Here is a 21,905-nt window from a genome sequence, read left to right as displayed (position 1 = left end):
GTGGGAACCCCCATGATCACCAGGACGAGACCCATGTACAGCACTTGGTAGACCCAAGTACAGCACTTGGGCATTATCAGCACTCTCATAGAAATGAATGGAGAGCATGCTGTCTATCCTTTGGATAGGGGATACGTTTATTTTTGCCGGTGTTCTATTTTAAGAAGGTTAAGATACAAAACAATAGCAATTCTTAGCTAAATATATGATTAGGAAGAAAACTTTTTTTTTCATTTTCAGAGCATATGGGAACATGTCTTATTTGCAATGTTCTAGATTCAACCTTCACTTTCCTTTCATCTTACTGGGGATGAACAAAATACCTGGAACATCATCTACAGATCATACTTTTTTATTAAGAGGCACCCTTTTGCACATAATATAGATAAAATACGTTGAGGAAGAAATATAAATCACAGACAACATTTTTTGTAATTTCATTTCACTTCACTAATACAGATGCTAATCCCTTGACAGAAGCAGGTGGTGGGAATCTACTACTAACCTTGTTCTCAAGAACTCCCCACACAGGCTCAATACTATTCAGGTCTTGTCACTGGACTGTTCAGAGAATATGATTAACTTCGATTTCATTTTCCTTGAACCAAGACTTAATGTACCGACAGTGTGGATAGGAGAATGGTCATCATGGAAGATAACATCATCATTTTGAAACAAAGTCTGAACAGTAGGATGATAACTTAGAATATCCATATACTTCTGGGCTGCTACTTTACCTTCAAGGGTGGCTATTGTAGATAAAGGGTGTCATAATATTTCATACTAAACAATACAGGAACCAGTGCCCTGTTTGGGCAGTGTTTTTAAAGTCATCAACGTTGTAGGTTTAATTCAGTGATCTCCAGACATATACACGACTTGAAGTGGTAAAAATAGTGAAACTAGACTCATCAGAATGTTTTCCTGCCTTCAGTGTCAATGTTCGACTTTTCACTGTGTTCACAATGGTTTTGCTATTGCAGCTCTGCCATGGATTTGATGACAGCTGTCACGCCCCCTCCTGTAGGCTTGCATTGAGGGGCGGAACGTGACGACACACAGGGGCGGAGGCGTGATGTCACACGCCGCCGGCCCGGTGGTCGCCTGTAATCAGTCCCGGAGCGAACACGCTCCGGGCACTGATTACAAACGGGGTGCCGCGTGCATGATCCCGGGGGTCCCCAGCGGCGGGACTCCCGCGATCAGGCATCTTATCCCCTATCCTTTGTATAGGGGAAAAGATGTGTAAGCACCGGAGAACCCCTTTAATTTGTCCAAAATGGGTACATCATTTAAAAAAGAGGCAGCCTGTGTATATAAAATAAGCGTTACTCATCTAACTGATCCCTGCTGCTTCCATTTTGATGCTGAGCTGGTCCCTGCTGATCATCACTTCCCGATATGGTCTGGACATGCAGGAAATGCTTGCTGAGCCAATCATTGGTCACAATAGTTACCCACTAAAGGCATTTCCGGTGTGTTAGTAGCAAATGAGATCAACTCATATAATCTTATCAACAACCTTGCCTTTTTTTGCCCGGAGTGTAGACAGAAAGCACTGACAGTCAAATTTGAGTGTGAATTATTGAGAGCATAGAGTAGTGGGAAGGATCAGTATAACCATTTACACCTCATATTATCTGTCTAGTAAAATAACGTTTTATGTCATCCAAAGTTATGTATAAAAAAAACAGGTTAAGGGCCACATTCAGTTATTACAGCTTCTCTCCAGCAGCCAGTTGGCATATAAGCTTTAAACATTCTTAATATAGTTTTTATCTTTCTATAACAGAGAAGTGAAATGTACTCCAACACAGCCACTCATCCAAACCACAGGCCAATTCTTAATCAAGCCATGAAGGTAATTTAAATCCCGAAAGCCAATCCCTTTACTTCTGTGCATTGCAAGTGATCCGTCTCATTTTCTTTAACAGTCATGGCTTAGATCAGTCGAGGAATCAACTGAAGCATATGGATATTGGAGCAACTGCCTGGTTATCCTTATTAGTATGAGCAAAAAGTAGTATTAATCATTTATCCTGAACACTAAGGAATTATTGTAAACAGGAGCTCTGTGTCCAGCGAGCGGGAACAACTGACTTTCAATGCCAAAAAGATAATTAGTTTGGTAGGTTTACAAAATGTGAATTGATTGTTACATAACACACTCCGAAGTTCTTTACATATATCCTAATGAGAGCTTTCAAACACAGAATGAAACTGACGTCCCCAGAGTGAATTCCAGTTAGACTAGAGAACAATAACATCAGCGCAAATTAGATATATATTTTAGAGCGATCAATATTTTAGCTCCGTAGAGAGAATGCAATTAAACACAATGATTGGTTCAACATAAAAAGATTTGGCTGTGAAGACAAACATTTTGGATAGAAGAGGGAATCCTGATGAAAGTGACCTCATTGCCAAGAACTATATTCATATGTAGTAAAGAGGATCGGGGGGGGGGGGGGGGGGGGGGGAAGGATGGGCATATTTATAGGGCTCGCAAAAAGCTCTGGAAAATCAAGTGTATATAATATTTATTTCCATTAGCACTAAACAGAGGAAGTGTACAATCCCTGGTCACATGGAACTCCTCGCTTAGCTTTTATATTTCAGACATATATGCTGTTAACAACCTATTTTATAGGAAATCCATTAGGATCTACACCATAATATTTGTTGTGGTGGTGAAAGATTCAAATAAGCAAAACGGCAATGCAGTGCCTTGCACCACCACTAAAAATAGCACAGCGTTAGCAAATACAAAAGAACCAGAAAGGTAAACAATAAAATCACACAAAGGCTGCTGCCCCTTCACATTTGCCCCTGGTGACCTATTCTAAAGATAGGCTATATAACCCCTTTAATTGTGTAAGGGCCCACCACACTCCCCATTCTGTGTCACCTTCCCATTGCACCACTATCCAAGTGCTGATGGAATAAAGAAACTCTGATCTGATGTATTATGAGTGCTCCACTGTTTTTCTTCTTATCTATAGTGTGAGAAGTGTCAGGGATCGTCCTTTTGCCCAGGGAAAGGGACACGTGCCTGTCTTTATCCAAATCAGGCAAGCAGCAGCAAGGTCATGCAATCTGACTTTTGGTCAAGTTTATTAGAAAGGTTGCAAGCCAAACAAAAAAAACAATACCTGAATAAAAGAAAAACCTTGCCTGTCCGGCATTAACTATGCAAGTGATGGCCCTCTCTACCAGCTAGAGAGCTTCACTCTGCCAGCTAACAAAAATACTTTCAGCAACCTTTACTCACATGAGTCTCTCCACAGACAGGAGCCTGGCCAGAGAGAGATCTGATCTCCTGGCTTCTCTTTTATATCTGCCCTCTCATTCACCTTAATTAATCACCTGGCAGGTGAGAGGCTCTGGAGTTACCTCCCATAGGAAAGGAACCTGGGAGATATATATCTGCCTTCTACCACCAAACCTACATGAGTGTCACAATAGGAATTATAAACCATACCTGAAACGGACTTTTGGATCAAGAGTGGAGCATAGACTTTTACATTTCAACGTACCACTTGTATATGTTAATTAAAAAGCGGAACGAAGTAGGAAAAGCTTGTTTCATCTTATATAGTTAATGTCACTTATGGGCAGGGAAGGAGTGCTCGCTAAGCTTACCCGCGCCCCTGTCCCTGCCTACTTGTCCGCCTATCCTAAATGATAGGCCGGCAACTGGCAACTAACAAAGACAAACTAAACATACACACATAAAGTCGATGTCCGTCAAAACCGAGTCAAGCCAGGAGTGGGAAGAGGTGCCGAATCGCTATAACCAAAGAGAAGTCAAATATGAAGCCAGAAGTCAAGTTACCGGGTATTCAGGGAAATAAGGGAATGCTAGCTACTCAGGTAATGACCGCTTTCACAGGCATCTTCCCAGAGTCTGATGCCTGGTAATATAGGGAGATGCACATGTGGTCAATCAGTAGCTAGCCACTCAGACAGCAGGGCGTAAATCGGCAACCTTGCAACAACACCTTGTCAGCACCTGTTAACCCTGCTGGTGCTGACAGTTTATAGATGGAGAAACGGAAACACTGATGAAAATTCTATCTTTTTAACCATCGGCTACGTACAACATAGGATGAGAATTAAACCCATATTCAGCTAAACTTGTTTTGCATGGTTATATTTATCAACCTTATTTCTATATTAGTTTCACTACTATTCAGTCATATTCAATTGCTTTTCCTTTAAGACCCCTGTGACAGCACCTTGCACTTTAATTCACCTACTGAGCCTTCATTTGATATATATTATATGGCCATTCAAGAGGTAGGTACCCTATTATGTCACACTAAGGGCATTATCTAAAGCAAGAATAACGTGCATATAATACAATAGATATCACAATTATTTATTTCTATTTTTAGCAAACACAGGACAACCACAAGTATTTTTAAAGTATTTATTTAACAGATTGTGCAATATCATCCCGTCAAATCCTCTCCCGACAACAATAAATGCATCTTATGCAGTAAGTCCTATTGTTTTTTGTGTCAGTATTAAAGGGGTATTCCGGGCAAAAACATCTTATCCCCTATCGAAAGGATAGGGGATAAGATGTCTGATCGTGGAGGGCCCGCCTTTAGGACCCGCCGCAATCTCCCTACAGCAGCCCGCATTCTATGCATAGCTGCGTCTCAAGTTTCGAAAACCTCCGGGCTTCCGAGACGGGGACGTGACGTTACACCACGCCCCCTCCATTCATGTCTTTGGGAGGGGGCATTGCGGCCATTACGCCCCCTCCCATAAAAATGAATCGAGGGGGCGTGGCATTGTGTGACGTCACATCCCCGTCTCGGAAGCCTGGCGGTTTCCTAAACTTCAGAAGCAGCTACGCATAGAATGCGTGCTGCTGCAGGGAGATCGCGGGGGAGTCCCAGCAGTGGGCCCCCATGATCAGACATCTTATCCCCTATCCTTTCGATAGGGGATAAGATGTTTTTGCCCGGAATACCCCTTTAAATATTATTATATCTATAAACCATACCTGCCACATGAGGTTGTCTACGAACCCCTCTGTTTTTAAGAAATTATTAATACACATATTGAAGAAAAAACACAGATGGTAATGTAGAATTGCTGCAAAGCTCATGTGAATGATTAGAGGCTTGGTCATATCGCGGCGGGCCCGGCGTTATAGTGAAGCCGGGACCCACCGCTAATAGCGTGCGGCACTGATCGCGGTGCCGTGCTAATTAACCCTTTAGCTGCGCGCTCAAAGCTGAGCCGCGCGGCTAAAAACTAAAGTGAAAGTGCCCGGCTAGCTCAGGGAGCTGTTCGGGATCGCCGCAGTATAATCGCGGCATCCCAAACAGCTGTACTACAGTTACCTTCCTTCCAGCAGTCCAATCGCTGATTGAATGCTTCAAGCCTGAGATCCATTTTTGAGCAATCAATCACCAATTTCACTGATTGTTGCCATGAAACGGCAAGGCAGCAGTCTGTGAACGAAATCAGCCATTGCAAGCTGATAGGTCTCTATGGCACCTATCAGCTTGCAAAAAAAAAGTGTAAAAAAAAGGTTAACCCTTTCAGGTATTCCCTTCTGAATTAAAAGTTTGAATCACCCGGCATTTCCTAGTAACAAAAAAAAAACTGTGTAAATAAAAATTAAAATACACATATGTTGTATCACCGCATGCGGAAATGTCCGAATTATAAAAATATACCACTTTTTAAACCGCACGTTCAATGGTGTACGCGCAAAAAAATTCCAAAATCCAAAATATTGCATTTTCTATAACTTTTTATACCACAAAAAAGTGAATAAAAAGTGATTAAAAAGTCTGATCAGAACAGATGATGGTACCGCTAAAAATGTCAGATCACAGCGCAAAAAATGAGCCCTCATGGCGCCCTAAACACAGAAAAATAAAAAAGTTATAGGGGTCAGAAAATGACAATTTTAAACGTATACATTTTCCTGCATGTATTCATGATTTTTTTCTGAAGTGACACAAAATAAAACCTATACAAGTAGGGTATCATTTTAACCGTATGGACCTAAAAAATAAAGATAAGGTGTAATTTTTGCCAAAAAATGTACTGCGTAAAAACAGAAGCCACCAAAACTTACAAAATAGTGTTTTTTCATCAATTTTGTCGCACATTGAGTTTTTTCCCGTTTCACCGTAGATTTTTGGGTAAAATGACTAATGTCATTACAAAGTAGAATTAGTGACACAAAAAATAAGTCATCACATAGAATTTTAGGTGAAAATGTTAAAGAGTTATGATTTTTAAAGTTTAGGAGGAAAAATTGAAAATGAAAAAATGGAAAAAGCCCTTAAGGGGTTAAAGGATGTAAAAATTCTTCCCCTGCTGCCCTATATAAAGGCTATTAGAGGCTACTTTTGGATATTGAACCTCTTAATGAGAGATCACTGACTACTAGACATGCTTCTTTAATGCAATTGAAGACCTTTTGTCCAGTTGACAGAGATGACACTGCAGATCTAGATCTCACTAATGGATCACAGTTATTTAGCCAAAACCAGGTTTGCTATGGTGGGGTGCCTAAACTCTCTTTCCAAGTCACAGGCTATCCAAATGTAAAAGTGGGGGATGCATATTTGAATTGAGAGAAGCAAGATGACCATTTACAAATTTCCCGGCATGTATGCCGTTCTGACTAAGCCTCTAGGAGATGTTGGAAACAGTGGTTACCTGAGGGCACACAAACACAGCAAACAAGCTTCAGACTGGCCAGATAGACCACTAGTAGAGAGGATCATTCAATCTGACAAGCATGAGCAGATCCAACAGTTTCCTTGTTCACAATCCAGACACAGGTGGAACCTTCATTACCCTCCCCTGTTTTTGCCCGGATCATTTCAAGGAGATTTTTAGAAGGAAATTTGGTGTTGTGGTTTCCTTACCTATCCTGCCACTGTCATAAACAAGATACCAGGACTGCTACTGAATCAGAAACTTGCACTGCTACTGCGACTGGAACAGTATAGCCTTTAGCAACAAACCCAGGTTCTGTTTGGGATCTGACAATGGTCTGATTCCAGTATGAAGGCAATATGGTTAGCCCTTCAATCCTGTAATTTCTGTAGAGAACACGCTGCCCTTACTGCTAGTGTGATGATCTTGTGCCATCATAGTTGGTCATCTCTAGTAGAGATAGAAGGGACACTTACAGCTCAGCAATACATGCAGGACATCATGCAGACACATGTGTTGCCTCTTATGGATTCCAAGGGTTTCCCAGGAATCTCTTCATCAGATTACCAAACTTCCCTGGCCTTCCAAGTCACCAGATTTACCATCAATCAAGCATTTATGGAGAGGCAGCTTAGTAAATCTACAGCCCCATGTGCAACATCCATGGACAAATGTGTCAAAGGATGCCATACGGAATCGGCATGCCAAAAGGATACTAGAACTTTCTTAAAGTTGTGTCATTTTCCCCAATAAACTTATCCTTTTACTCTAAGACTGGGTTTACTCAAAGTATTTTGATCAGTATTTTTGTATATTGGTCACTGTTTAACCAAGATCAGGAGTGGAATTGACACAGGAAAACTTATAATGAACAGATTTGTTGTTTTTTCTGAGTTTTAAACTAATTTATGGTTTTGCCTAACATGCTGAGCAAAATACTATGAGCAAGCATAATATCTTATAAAAGAGTCTGTTAAACTTAAGTTACTTACTGTTGATAACCTTTGGATCAGATGACACGCAACAATCTATGAAATTGTATAAAATCCTGCTCTGGTCTAATAAGAAAGAAGAAATGTCCTGAAACTTATGCGGGAGCAAAAGTTATGTAATTTCTTCCAATATATTGTACTGACATCATAGGGGGTTCTCTACCCAGGAAGCTCTCCCTCTCAGATTTTGATAATTGATTTAACAGTGCATCATGTTTTTTTAGTCAACAAGTATATTACGCCGAGCACTCCGGGTCCCTGCTCCTCCCCGGAGCGCTCGCGGCGTTCCTCTCTCTGCAGCACCCCGGTCAGGCCCGCTGACCGGGAGCGCTGCACTGACATTGCCGGCGGGGATGCGATTCGCACAGCGGGACGCGCCCGCTCGCGAATCGCATCCCAAGTCACTTACCTGTCCCGGCCCCCGGCTGTCGTGTCCTGGCGCGCGCGGCTCCGCTCCTTAGGGCGCGCGCGCGCCAGCTCTCTAAGATTTAAAGGGCCAGTGCACCAATGATTGGTGCCTGGCCCAATTAGCCTAATTAGCTTCCACCTGCTCCCTGGCTATATTACCTCACTTTCCCTGCACTTCCTTGCCGGATCTTGTTGCCATTGTGCCAGTGAAAGCGTTTCCTTGTGTGTTCCTAGCCTGTGTTCCAGACCTCCTGCCATTGCCCCTGACTACGATCCTTGCTTCCTGCCCTGACCTTCTGCTACGTCCGACCTTGCTCTTGTCTACTCCCTTGTACCGCACTTATCTCAGCAGTCAGAGAGGTTGAGCCGTTGCCGGTGGATACGACCTGGTTGCTACCGCCGCTGCAAGACCATCCCGCTTTGCGGCGGGCTCTGGTGAATACCAGTAGCAATTTAGAACCGGTCCACCGACACGGTCCACGCCAATCCCTCTCTGGCACAGAGGATCCACCTCCAGCCAGCCGAATCGTGACATGGCACATGGTAAGTGTAGGGCCATGTGCTGAGTACAGCGCTAAACTATTTCCAGCAATCCCATACAGGTAAGTGTATCTGTTGTTAACAAAAACATTTCATTTAATGTAGATAATACCATTATATATACTGGTGAAACTCAAAAAATTTGAATATCGTGCAAAAGTCCATTGTATTTCATTAATTAAAAGGAGAGGAAGCATGAAGTGCTCCAAAATCTCCTGGTAGACGGATGCTTTGACCCTGGACTTAATGAAGCACAGTGGATCAACACCATCAGATGACATGGCTCCCCAAATCATACTAACTGGGGGGTGGGGCTTTTGGGTTTTCATGAGCTGTAAGACATAATCCTCACAATTATGACAAATCACAACTTGAACTATCTTGCTTTGCATGTAATGAGTCTCTCTCGTATATTAGTTTCACCTTTTAAGTTGCATTACTGAAATGAATTGAGTTTCACCTGTATATTTGTAATAAACATTGGTTAAAAAATGTGTACATTTTTGGGTTAAAATATGCTGTCCCTGCATCTATTGCCTGTGTGTATCTGTGAGGAGACCAAATACAGGAGGTAAGGGCTGGACAAGCAGGGCTCTATGCAGGCTTCTGGCTTGTCAATCATCCTGCTGGGTGAGCCAGGAACATGTCACAGAACCTCACTGCACAGAGCCCTGCTTGTCCCCAGTATAAAGAGCCCTGCTTCCTCATTGTACAGAGCCCTGCTTGTTCCCAGTGTACAGAGCCCTGCTTGTCCTCAATGCATGGTGCCCTGCTTTTCCGCAGTGTTTAGAGCCCTACTTTTCCTCAGTGCACAGAGCCCTGCTTGTCCTTAGTGTACAGAGCCCTGCTTGTCCTTAGTGTGCAGAGCCCTGCTTGTCTTAGTGTACAGAGTCCTGCTTGTCCTCAGTTCATAGATCCCTGCTTGTCCTCAGTGTACAGAGCCCTGCTTGTCCTCAGTGCACAGATCCCTGATTGTCCTCAGTGTACAGAGCCCTGCTTGTCCTCAGTGCACAGAGCCCTGCTTGTCCTCAGTGTACAGAGCCCTGATTGTCCTCAGTGTACAGAGCCCTGCTTGTCCTCAGTGTATAGAGCCCTGCTTGTCCACCCACACTTCCTGTATTTGGACTCCTCATGGAGACACACAGGCACTAGCTGCAGGGACTAAACATACACATTTTTTAACCAATGTGTACTGCAAATACACATATAACGGTATTATCTACATTATAGAAAAACATTTGTTAACAACAGGTACACTTTAAATACAGCAGCAATGTGCATACTTGACCACATATCTAATCACTCAAGAACCCCCATTCTCAAAATTGTCAGGAATCCATCCAAAGTCGGACCCCCATTGATCAGGGATTTATTAACTTGTTACATTATAGAAAAAACCCTTTAAGGGTTGTAGACTTACTGATTATTATCAACCTGTGACTGTTGCCATTTCGACCCTACTATGTTAAAATGGCAAATCAAAGATTAATCACTAAGGTAATCTGTGACCTAGTCTGGGCTTGCATTGATGGATACAGATCTGTTATTTGGCATGAAACATTTTCCAATTGCAGAAACTGACAACAACCAAAAGATTTAATAGAGAAGATTAACTTTTTCACAGATATATCCTTCATTTGGCATTTTGCAAGCTTATTAGTGTCACAAAAATGTGCCAATGGTTGGCAGAAAATGGCCTAAATCCGCCTTCTTTGGCCATCCAAAATTTCTAGTTCATTGCTAGCTTTACTGTTGGTTTTAAACAACATAATTGTAACTATTTTGCTATATTTATTACACGATAATGTTTCCCTGATTTTAACATCTGATATGACTTGGATATGTTGATGTGTAACAATGTTTTACAATTTTATTTTTTGGTTTTGTGTTTGCACCACACTCGAGTATACATCTTCGCATCCATATACCATGTGGCTCCACATTTCATAATTTTTTGCAATGCAATTACCCCCCTTTTTTTTTTTTTTCTTTTTTTTCCCCCAGAAAATAGTAAATTGTGATATTACTTAAACTGCACAAAAAATAGACCTATCTAGGACATTGTACTCTTTGTTTTAGTATGTTTTTCATGTCAAAAATTACCTGAGTGCAATTGAGTAAGTGTCATTTTAAAATATATTTTTGGCTTTTAAGTGTTATAATTTTAAAAGAACAAGACATTATGTTGGTCACACTTTAACTGTAATTGGAGTGACAGGTGTAATTTGGAATCATTTGTCCTTTTCAACATATTTGGGTTAAACTTATTCACCTTCAGCCACCCATGAGCTTATTGCTTTTATACAGACTTGCCCTATAAATGGTCGAGACACATATTTGTCATGTTTCATGCAGACAGAATATTGAATAACTGTCCAGTTAAACAAAACAGCTCCGGACTGGAACCACAGTATGTGTTACTTAGCCTGTAACCTTTCCAAGCCAAGCAGTAATAGGGGGAAAATGTGTGTTGGCATGACTAGGAAAATACTGTGGTAGAGAGGTAACAAGGTCATTGTGTAAATTGACTTAATAAATAGTGTTGAGCGCGAATATTCAAAATGCTGATTTTTACCGTGAATATTGTCACTTCGCAATTTTGCGAATATTTAGAATATAGTGATATATATTCGTAATGAAGAATATTCTTTTTTTTTCTTCACAGTACACATCACAACAATCATGTGTACTGTGTAAAAAAAAAAAAAGTGATCATCCCTCCCTGCTTCCAGCTTGTGGTCCAAAGAAGGCTCCAATATTATTTACTGTGTGAGTCGGTTTGGAGCGCAAATATTTTGTATATGCGAATATGCAAATATTTACAAATATCGGCACTTCCAGAGAACACTGATCCCTCCCTTCTTTTAGGTGAAAGATATAATCGTGCATGCGCACTATGCAAATTTCATTACAAATTTTCACATGGAAAAAAAGGGAACGAACATAGCAAATCTGCAAATTTCGTGAACATAGGACGAATATTCCTCCATATATTTGGGAAATATCGCAAATTTGAATATGGTCCCTGCCGCTCATCACTATTAATAAGGTTCTATTTATGGAAAAATGCACTTTTTAAGTCATAAATGTAATTTTTTTTTACATAAGATCAATTTAAATGTCCTCTTTTATGAACAATGATGTAAAGTAAAATAGAATCCATCTATCATTCACAATATACTTGTCCAACTTAAAGCCTGTAAATCATACTCATTACTTGTTGTTATCAGATTTGGAAGCATTCCATAAGATTTCATGTTTTTTAGTTTTCATCAGTTTTACTTCAATAAAATGTTATTTTAAGTATAAACTCTGTAGACTCTATACTTATAGGGCTCGCAATTACACACATTAAAGGGGTATTTCTATCTCCTTAACCATCTCTCTATTTGTAGAGCATGGCAGAATAAACAGGTTTGCAGTTGGCTTTATTTAGCAAACTTACCTGTTTTGTTTTTAGATACTTATTCTCATTGTGGGGGTCCCCAGTGGCAGGATCCCTATGAACAGACATCTTTTCCCCCTAAGATATATTAGGGCTGGAGTACCCCTTTAACAATTGAATATTTTTTTCCTCTTAGCCAAATAATAATTTAGAAGAGCGTCAATCTAATTTTCCATTCCAGAGTTACATGGAAAATCAAATGTATTGATGGCTACTATGTGCTTAAGATCAATATCAGGTAGAAGACGCTGTGAAGTGGTCAGAGCCTCAGTTATGTACAGTCCCTTCCAACATAGTAATGGAATTTGGAGTTTATCAGTTTTATGCACTAGAAAGAATAAATACATGAAGCCAACCAACTATGTATAATAATGAGCAAACATACATAAACAAGGGGTATTTGTCATGAACAGGGGTCAGGGAGAAGTGAGCCCCTGCCTACTTGCCCAGACACCCTAGCGGTGAATGACAACTAGGAGCCAGTCCCTTCCTGCACTAAAATGCAATGGCATCAAGGTCAACAAAACAAACGGAACTGTACATAGGGAACAGGTCAGGAACATAACGAGAATACAATAACCAGAACAGATATCTAAATACAAACTAGGCAGGATAAACATAACATAAAAATGGATCAGGAAATCTAGGGCACAGTTCACACTGGACACAGAACAAAGAACACATTAGACACAAACAGATACAAGTTCAGAAGACACAGATCAGTTTTAAAGTACAGAGGACACTATAGACCAATGGTAATGTACAGAGGACACTATACAGGGTGGGCCATTTATATGGATACACCTTAATAAAATGGGAATGGTTGGTGATATTAACTTCCTGTTTATGGCATATTAGTATATGTGAGGGGGGAAACTTTTCAAGATGGTTGGTGACCATGGCGGCCATTTTGAAGTTGGCCATTTTGAATCCAACTTTTGTTTTTTCAATAGGAAGAGGGTCATGTGACACATCAAACTTATTGGGAATTTCACAAGAAAAACAATGATGTGCTTGATTTTAATGTAACTTTATTCTTTCATGAGTTATTTACAAGTTTGTGACCACTTATAAAATGTGTTCAATGTGCTACCCATTGTGTTGGATTGTCAATGCAACCCTCTTCTCCCACTCTTCACACACTGATAGCAACACCGCAGGAGAAATGCTAGCACAGGCTTCCAGTATCCATAGTTTCAGGTGAGCAGAATGGGCAAAACAAAAATTGGAACAGGACCCTCAGTTTACGCAGAAGATTTTGTTCAGTGATGAGGCAAACTTTTATGTGAATGGTGAAATTTACAAACAAAACCACCGCTTTTGGTCTGACACTAACCCACATTGGATAGATACCTCCAAGACTGTTGGAACACAAAAATTGATGGTATGGTGTGGTATATGGGGTACAAAGACAGTGGGGCCATTCTTCATCAATGGAAACCTCAAGGCCACTGGATATGTGAAATTGCTACAGATGATGTGTTCCCCTCTTTATGCACTGAAGCTGGCACGTTCCCTGAGTTTTTCCAGCAAGATGGTGCACCACCACATTATCGGTGTCAGGTCCGAGCATTCCTAGATGAACAGTTTCCTGGAAAGTGGATTGGTCATTGTGGGTCAGTTGAATGGCCCCCAAGGTCTCCCAATCTGACCGCCTTAGACTTTTATCTTTGGGGTCATCTGAAGGCAATTGTCTATGCTGTGAAGATACGAGATGCGCAGCACCAGAAACTATGGATACTGGAAGCCTGTGCTTGCATTTTTCCTGCGTTGTTGCTATCAGTGTGTGAAGAGTGGGAGAAGAGGGTTGCATTGACAATCCAACACAATGGGCAGCACATTGAACACATTTTATAAGTGGTCAGAAACGTGTAAATAACTCATGAAAGAATAAAGTTACGTTAAAACCAAGCACACAATTGTTCTTCTTGTGAAATTCTCAATAAGTGTAATGTGTCACATGACCCTCTTCCTATTGAAAAAACAAAAGTTGGATTCAAAATGGCCGTCTTCAAAATGGCCGCCATGGTCACCACACATCTTGTAAAGTTTACCCCCTCACATATACTAATGCGCCACAAACAGGAAGTTAATATCACCAACCATTCCCACTTTATTAAGGTGTATCCATATAAATGGCCCACCCTGTGCATTCTATTCAGGAGTTGCCCATAGCAACCAATCAGGTAAATTCTTTAAATTTTCAGAGATTTTTTCAAAATGAAAGAAACAATCTGATTGGTTGCTATGGGCAACTCAGCAACTTTTTCTCTGAACAGGTTTTGATAAATCTTTTCATAGTATTCAAAACATTGAGCAGACTAGATGCGCAACATTGGTTCTTATCTGCCGACACATTCTATGTTTGTATGTGAAGGTTTGTTGCATATTTTCCACTGCCGATTTTAGTATAAATGAAAAAAAAAACTGTAAAAATGTTATTGAGGATGATGTTTTTGAAAAAACTGATCCACTTTGCTGCTTCTTTTATCTAAGAGCGGAGTAACGTGCTCTCATTTACCCAAGGTGCTAGAAAAAGTGAAAACCTGTTACACAAAAAAAAGTGCACAAAGGATGCGGCCTATTACAAGCCCTTCTCCGAAGGGAGAGAGGCCCCCAACAAACCTTACCCTTCCCCTCCAGGCCAGAAGGCACCTGCGAGGTTCCAGGTTCAATGTCCCTATTTGCCAAAGCTACTAAGGGACCCCAAATGCTCTCATCTGTTAGGAGTTGCGCTGACGCACTCCTCCTCCGCTGCCTGGCTTTTCTCGTTCTGCGGTTCGCATCCCGCAATACGACCGCAGCCTGCCCACCACCTCTTACCTTCCATGTCATCTCCCCTATCTTCCTGCTTGCCGCCGCATGCGCACTGCCTCCTATGGTAAGCGCACGCCGGCTCTGCGAAATTTGAAAGGACAGTAAACATTTAATTGGTTCTTGCTTTCCCATGACCCTATAAGTACAGGCACTTCCTTTTGACCCTTGCTGGATCTTTGTGGCTTATTAGCCTAAGAGAAAGCATTCTGTTTGTGCCTTGCCTTGCCGTGTTCCAGACCCTGTTGCTACATACCCTGACCTTGCTTCTGTACCGCCTGCCCTCTGACCTCTTGCTTCATGACCTGACCTTGCTACTGCGCCGCCTGCCTACGAATTGCCTTATATTCCCAGTACCACTTTACATCTCGGTTGCCTGTGTGGACGAGTCATATAAGGGGTAGCCGACCTGGGTGCCGCCTGCCGCAGCAAGTCCATCCTGCTTTGCAATATTAGAAGCATACAATTGCTGAATCATTAGGATTTCTTTTCATTGAACCTAAGGGGGCAAGGCCAACTCCTTAAAAATAGCCCCATAGCCTAAGCTCTCCTCCTACTTTACAGTTGGTACAATGCCATCAGGCAGGTAACATTCTCCTGGCATTTACCAAACCTAGAGTTTTCCATCAGACTGCCAGATAAAAAAGCGTAATTCATCACTCCACAGAATATGTTTCAACAGCTCCGGAGACCAACAGCATGCATTACACCCCTCAATCCAACTCTTGGCATTGTGCTCGGCCAAAGAAGCCTTTGCCATAAAACTCTCTGCGTAGAGTTTTGGTGACTATTATGCACTATGCGCCTCAGCACTCACCGACCTGCTCTGTAACTTTGCATTGAGTTGCTGTGGTTCCTAAACACTTCCACTTTTCAATAATCCCACTTACATTTGATCATGAAAGAGCTAGGGGGAATGATATTTCATGAAGTTACTTATCATAGCCGTGCTATCCGTTTATAGTACCATGATATGTTTACACAGGTGTTTATCTTTTCAAACTCGCAGTGTTTTTCCCGCTGCAAGTTTAAAAAGGGACGGGTCTCTGTGCGCTATCTACAGCAAATTTTAGGCAACGGAATCTCAACTGTGGAAAGTCCGCCACAGACAACATTGAAGTCACTGAAGTCAATTTATTCTACCTTTCCTTCTATCTTTAATTTTTCATCTACAGAGCCATATAAAGCCATATAGAGCCGCATTTTTTGCAGGGCCGATTGTACTTCATTATGACCTCTTTTATTTTACCATAAAATATACTGTGAAACATATAAAAATATTTGTGGGATAATATCGATGGCAGGGAATATGAAAGCTTGTTCATCTGCCCTAAACCCAATAGACAGGGTCATAGTGTGGGTGAACCTATTTGAAATAAATAATGATAAATTTTCCCTGATTAGTATTGCGGTTCCTGAGATACACCCAGTATCCTCATTGCTAATAGGTTAAAAGCTGGCTTTGCACAATGGAGGTAGGACCTGTCATATCCATGAGAGATGAGCGAACTGAAAAATTTGATTCAGCCGATTCACCAAATTTTTCGAATTTTTTTTGGTTCAATACTAATTTATTCATGGAGAATCTATATTAAAAACGGCTATTTCTGGACTACAGAGAGCCTCAATAGGGGTGTAGAACACTTTGCTTTGTTCTAACATGCATATGAAGTGTGCTGGGGTAGTGAAATAATGACTGCTCCTGCCACCCCTCCCCAGCAGCCATGGCAGTGGAAGGTGAGCGCAGGGGGCCCCCCCGATACAGACCTGCGAGAGGACGGACGATGGTGCCGATAGGCATCTGCCAACTGACTACATAGGATGCCTCTGTATTACGTCACTTTGTTCTCCCTCTCAGTGGGTGTAAAAAAGGCCCCTATTTTGTGGCGGTAGCGAGGATCCAATAAGGTGGAGATCCAGAAGTCATCCTGCTGCCGAATGGTGACAATTTAGCTGTCACTACAAAAGCAAGTGAGCATTCATCATGCCATTTGTGCAAGTGACTCAGAAGGACTCCCTGCCTCCATCTCCACTGCATGCTGCCACAGTGTGTCTGGGTCGTCTGTTTCGCCTTCCTCATAAGCCTCTAGCTACTCTGGCTGCTCATCTTCTCCTGTCAGATTACTAGAAAAAACACCCATTTGGCGAAACCTAAACTGTGCTCCACTGTGCCCCTCCCCCTCCTCCTCCAGTTCAGCCTCCACAGGGCTCATGTGGCCGTGAGATGTAGGTGCCACTTTTCTAGTGCCCTGACCAGTCATCGTTTCCAACACGTGTTGTAAGAAATGAAGCTGTGGAATGACGTTGTTCATCCCGTAATCCTGGCGACGTACTAATAATGTGGCTTCCTCAAAGGGCCTGAGCAAACGGCAGGTGTCACAAATGAGCTGCCACTGGTTCACATTGAAGTTACACAGGGGAGTACCCCTATCCGCTAGGATCATCAAGAAATAGGTGATGGCTTTTCTCTGTTCGTACAGTCGGTCCAACATATGGTGGGTGGAAATCCAACGTGTGACAATGACTTTGAGCAGTTCCTCCCCTGTGTGACTCCGTTCACCAAGGCAAACCATGTGAAGAACTGCGTGACACTGCCGTGCCCTGTACACATGGTATGCTGAAGGGCCACTAAGACTTGTCTGGGCAGTGGAGGCTGAGGGCACGGTGGAGAATGAGGAGGCGAAGTCCCACACTGTCACAGGACCAATGGCCTGAGAGAGTGGAGGAGGAAGTGGCATGACCTATCCAAGGTGGTGTTGTGGCTGTGCAGGAACCACATTCACCCAGTGAGCCATAAAGGACATGTATTGTCCCTTACCATAGTTACAGCACCAGACGTCGGCACTGCCGTGTACTTTGGTACACACCAACAAGCTCAAGGACTGGACTACCTTCTCTTCCACAAAATTGTTTCCGGGGACGTGTACTGCCTTCTTCACAAAGAAATGACGGTTTGGCACTCTCCACCTCGGCTCAGCATAAGCCATCAGTTCTCTGAAAGGTGCAGAGTCCACTAATTGAAAAGGGAGGGACTGCAGCACAAGCAACTTGGAAAGGAGCACATTCAGCTTCTGCGCCATTGGATGAGTGGATGCATACTGTTGTCTCTTGGACATAGCTTCCCCGATGGATTGTTGGCAGAATAACTGACTAAAAGTATGAGGAGCAGGAGCATCTGGAGTGACAGAAGGAGGGTATGACACACTGCTCCCTTTGGCTGAGGTGGTGGAGGTTGTGGACCCTGGCCACACTTCACCTTCTGCCGAAATATCTTGCATGTGGCTATGTGAACCTCCTCCGGATGCTTGATGAAAAACTGCCACACCACCAAGTAGCTGATTTTCCCACCAACAGTCCGCACTAACTGACTGCTACTGCCACTGTCTCCAGGAACCCTTGATCCACTACCTCCCGGGAAGTTAGGCTGCCACGAAGCAGGTGGTCTCCCCCGGCCACGTTTGGGTCCAGAATTTCCACTTCTGCCACCATGCTGACTGCCAACCATGCTACCACCTTGCTGGCTCAGCTGCTGCCTCACGGGCAACCTTCAACTCTCTTCTCCTGATGATGATGAAGCCCCTTCTGCACCCGGCTCCCAATTGCGATCGGCTTCATCATCATCAACAAGTGTCTACACGTCACTGATGTCCTACTCAGTTTCCTCAACAGTGTCTGCTTTAGGACCCTGAACCCTGGCAACACCGCCTCCCACGTCTTTTTCCTCATCACTACTTGCCCACCTAGTGGAGGAAGTGGTGGATGTCTCCTCCACTTGTTGGCTGGGCAGTAGCTGCTGACTGTCCTTTATTAGACTGTCCTAAGTGAACAGTGAAGCTGAACCTGCAGCATAAGATACTTCTGTGGGGGAGGAAACAGCATAGGACAGAGGCAATGGGAGAACAGGGACTGCTCCCGGGCCATGCTAACTGAAGGTTGTGTCTAAGGAACCCACCGACTGTTGACTGGGGGTATCAGATTTCACAGATGAAGTGGATGACCGTGTTAACTAATCGGTGAAGGCAGATGGGTTGCTGGTGGAGACACGACCGCTAGCTGATACCGGGAGCTAAGGCCTCACGCTGCGACTACTGCTGTCACTCGTCCCTAGTCTGCTGCGACCTCTGCCTGATAAATGTAGGCCTCTGCCACTCCTCTGTGCACGTCCTGGCCCTTCTCTGCATGACATAGTGCGTATATGAGGGGAGTACAATACGCTTCACTACACTTAAAACAGTATTTGTCTAGAACAGCAACAGGTGTGTACTTTTGCCTGGACTTTCACAGTATCTAGGCCCTTGACAGATTAACGGGTACAAAATAGTACACTACTTAGATGTAGGTATGTGGTATGCACTTATGAGGGCAGAAAAATGTGCTACAGTATGCTTAATAAACGTATTGGGATAAAACACCAGCCGGTGATTACTTTTGGCTGTCCTTTCACAGTATCTAGGCCCTTGACAGATTAACAGGTACACAATAGTACACTACTTAGATGTACATATGTGGTATGCACTTATGAGGGTAGAAAAATATGCTACAGTACACTTAAATAAGTATCTGAGTAAAAACACAAGCAGGTGAGTAGTTTTGCCTGGACTTTCACAGTATCTAGGCCTTTGACAGATTAACAGGTTTAAAATAGAACACTACTTAGATGTACATATGTGGTATGCACTTATGAGGACAGAAAAATGCACTACAGTACATTTAAAAAAGTATCTGAGTAAAAACAACAGCAGATGAGTACCTTTGCCTGGAGTTTAACAGTATCTAGGCCCTTGACAGATTAACAGATACAAAATAGTACACTACTTAGATGTAGGTATGTGGTATGCACTTATGAGGGCAGAAAAATACGCTACTGTATGATTCAAAAATTATTTGAATAAAACACCAGCCGGTACTTTTGGCTGTCCTTTCACAGTATGTAGGCCCTTGACAGATTAACAGGAACAAAATAGTACACCACATAGATGTACGTATGTGATATGCACTTATGAGGGCAGAAAAATGTGCCACAGTACACTTAAAAAAAGTATTTTTGCACAACACCAGCAGAATACAACAGTGCTGCAGCACAACAAATCTGTGTACTAAACACAAAATTTCACTCTGTCAAAGACTATTAGGAATGAACTAATGGGTATTTTACCGTCTACAGACTAGTTTAACCAACAGATGATTTGTTGTGGAACAAAGACACAGAATTTTGCTGAAATATTATTCCTGCTTCCTCTGCTAAGGTTTATGAAGTTGATGCAGCTTGTTGAAATGTATGAGGCAACACACAGCTATCTGCCCCTCTCTGTTATACAATGCTGAAGAAAGTAACTGGGAGGTTCATGGCTGCATTAAAAATCCTTTTCAGTGAAAAAAACACTGCTCTCGGGCCACCAGAATGCTGATGTGACTAGGATGTGAAACGCTGCTGGAATGAGCTTTTCTGTGTCACACCCACAGCGATGTCCGTCCTATCTCTATGCAGTGTAATGAATGATATGTCGAGCCACAAAATGACTGCCAAATATATAGGGCTGTGACATCACAGGGGTGACTGGCTGCTGATAGGCTGCATCCTGCATGTGATTCAGGGTCATCCTGCCTACTTCCCTTCCCGCCTTGCCTTCCCGCCTTCCCAGCATTCCTTGCCCCATGTTCTGATATGTGGATCCGCCATTTTAGATGCCCTGGAGCCTTGATCGCAGTAAATTGAGTTTAATTAAGTGATTCACGCAATAGAATCGGGGCGATATTCTCTTTCGTTGCAAATCGAATATTTCATGAAATTCGTAACAAATTCGAGTTTGTCAGCTTCGATTCACTCATCTCTAATATCCAGCATCCCTGCCTCCTTCCTCTCTGTTCCCATATGCCCGCCCACATTGCGCTTACATGGGAGAAGGGTGTCGCATGAATATTTGGGCAGGAATATGGGGGAAAATGGGAGAAAATGGGAGGCAGGAATCTTGGGTATGCCAGCTCCCACTTCCATTGCACAATCTTGGCTATTTATATATTAGCAACGTAGGCTTATACCAGGTGTATCAAAACAACAGCACAACAGATGCCTCAAAAATCCAGAGCCAAAGCCTAATCTGAGGATTTAATGATCATCACAATATATTTATATTAAATTGTTCCTTTAATTTCAAAAAACATTTCTTAGACTTGGTTTTGAAGGAACAAAAAAAGATATAAATTGAAGAAAAAAACTGCAACTAACATAGTATTTCATGTTTGTGATGGCTGCCTTTCATGGCTAAAGTAGACCTACTGGAAGAAAGTTTCAAAGAAAAAGTTCCTTTCATATACATAAAGAATATGAAAACTCGTTCTTTAATATCTTACTTGCTGAGATCACTTGAAGTTGCATAACCAGAGCCTAATGTTCTGCTCCTGAGGGAATTGGATGACAACATCTTCTCTTCCAATTACTGTCAGGTGCACTGTTGTCATGGAGATCTTGTGTGCATCCAGATCATCACCAAATGCAATACAATTCTTACACGTCTTGAATGATTTTAATTATTTGTGGAGACATTCACTACTCATTGGATAAGTGAACTCAACAGAAATCAAAGCAGGAAATGCATATTTATTTTTATTTTTATATTTGTGTTTTATTTTTAAATCATACTAGTATTTTATTGTAGGCTCTCTGCAGCAGATACATAGACATTGCCTTGTCCAGGCACCCACTGATGCAACCCTCTCTCTGTTCCTCAGCGGAGAATCACAGAATAGATTTAGCATGTAACTTTTTTTTACTTAAAATGCCTTAAAACAGTAAACAGCAACCTCCAAACACTCCCAAGGGACTTCAATAGGCGCAGAAAGGATGAAGGTAATAGATGTATAGATGATAGCATTTATTTGCAGAACAACGCGTTTCAACGCCAGGACGGGCGTCTTTCTCAAGTTCTGAACTTGAGAAAGATGCCCGTCCTGGCGTTGAAACGCGTTGTTCTGCAAATAAATGCTATCATCTATACATCTATTACCTT

At 42.3% G+C, this 21,905-nt stretch overlaps 1 long non-coding RNA gene across 1 annotated transcript in view; it reads right to left on the bottom strand.

Moving 5' to 3' along the window:
- Window positions 1-21,353, bottom strand: part of LOC130293167 (uncharacterized) — a 53,972-nt gene extending 32,619 nt beyond the window's left edge. The window contains exons 1-2 of the long non-coding RNA XR_008848162.1: window positions 21,250-21,353; window positions 14,908-14,982 (exon numbers count right to left, since the gene is read on the bottom strand). This is a non-coding gene — a long non-coding RNA (uncharacterized LOC130293167). The remainder of the gene's footprint in view (window positions 1-14,907; window positions 14,983-21,249) is intronic.
- Between the last annotated feature and the right edge of the window lie 552 nt (window positions 21,354-21,905).

The sequence above is a fragment of the Hyla sarda genome, chromosome 10, assembly GCF_029499605.1.
Source record: "Hyla sarda isolate aHylSar1 chromosome 10, aHylSar1.hap1, whole genome shotgun sequence".
Classification (NCBI taxonomy): domain Eukaryota; kingdom Metazoa; phylum Chordata; class Amphibia; order Anura; family Hylidae; genus Hyla; species Hyla sarda.
Note: the sequence above shows the minus strand (reverse complement) of the source record. Positions and strands in the feature narration are given on the sequence as shown.